The sequence below is a fragment of the Salvelinus sp. IW2-2015 genome, unplaced genomic scaffold, assembly GCF_002910315.2.
Source record: "Salvelinus sp. IW2-2015 unplaced genomic scaffold, ASM291031v2 Un_scaffold14965, whole genome shotgun sequence".
Taxonomy (NCBI): Eukaryota; Metazoa; Chordata; class Actinopteri; order Salmoniformes; family Salmonidae; genus Salvelinus; species Salvelinus sp. IW2-2015.
Window position 1 is genome coordinate 1 of NW_019956220.1, and position 1,235 is coordinate 1,235.

A 1,235-nucleotide genomic window follows, 5' to 3' on the forward strand; every position below is an offset into this window, starting at 1 on the left:
GGTGTGTTTTAATGTGTTCTGTTGGACCTACAGACAGTTAGATTAGTAGTAGTGGTGTGTTTTAATGTGTTCTGTTGGACCTACAGACAGTTAGAATAGTAGGAGTGGTGTGTTTTAATGTGTTCTGTTGGACTCTATGACTGTATGAGTCTGGTGGAGAGTGTTGGATCAAGCCAGGACCTGAGAAATGTGAGTGTTAACTGATAATTGTTTTTAACTTAAAATGTTTTTAAAGCGTTCATTGTACTTGAGTCCTTATGAAGACTGTATGTATGTATATAAAGCCTTTATAACTAGTTTAGTTAAGTTTAATCAGTCTATTCTTCTGCTTTTCAAACACCAAAGACCATGGTGGAGAGAGTTTTATCAAGCCTGGACCTGAGAACACCAGAGACCATGGTGGAGAGTGTTGTATCAAGCCTGGACCTGAGAAATGTGAGTTAACTAATTTAATTGTTTTAAAATCTATATGCGATGAAAGCGTTCATTAGGGTGTTTAAAGGCAAGGAACACAATCATGATCTATTTGGTCAAAACAAACTTAAAGGTAGAGTCAGCGATATGAAATAGATGCACAAAGTACACATCATAGTCGGTCAATTTCTACAACTAAGAGCATTGGAGCGCAAGGCTAAACTTCTCCGCATTTTTGGTCCCGTGACTAACACACTGTAAGAGAGTGAAGAGAACACTTGCACATGGACAGATACTGTGTGTGACTGTGAGAGAGAAGTCAGGCATCTTGCTCATCACAATATCTGTGGTGCTGCTCGTACATCATCATTTAGCTGACTCTACCTTTAAGCTCTCATCCTAGGATCTTCCAGAAATCAGACCCCAACATCTACAAAACATGGACCAGAACGATGTTGTTTACTGCTTCCACAAACATTAATTAATATAACACTAATGTCAGATGATGGTATGCTAATGAGTGTACATTCTGAGACTGTTGCTCACTTATATTCATTTTTATTAAAATTCTATTTAATAATTATTAATTCATTATTACATGAGATTGTCCATTTAAAATAACAACTACTTTTGACTTTAGGGATTCCTCAGAGCTGTAAGACTTGTGACCATGTTGAGGTAAGTCATAATGTCAATTCTTACTTTTACATACCTGCAGGAGTCAGGCACAGTCTCAAAGCCAGGTGTGTACTGACCAACCATTCATACTGGGATATAGACAGTCCTGTGTTCTGCTTTAGTAATATAAACACCGTCTCAAA

At 37.5% G+C, this 1,235-nt stretch overlaps 1 long non-coding RNA gene across 1 annotated transcript; it reads left to right on the top strand.

Moving 5' to 3' along the window:
• Positions 1-7: 7 nt before the first annotated feature.
• LOC112080296 (uncharacterized) lies at positions 8-1,229 on the top strand. Its single transcript, XR_002896155.2, has 3 exons — positions 8-189; positions 346-435; positions 1,055-1,229. It is a non-coding gene; the product is annotated as an uncharacterized lncRNA (long non-coding RNA).
• Positions 1,230-1,235: the final 6 nt, after the last annotated feature.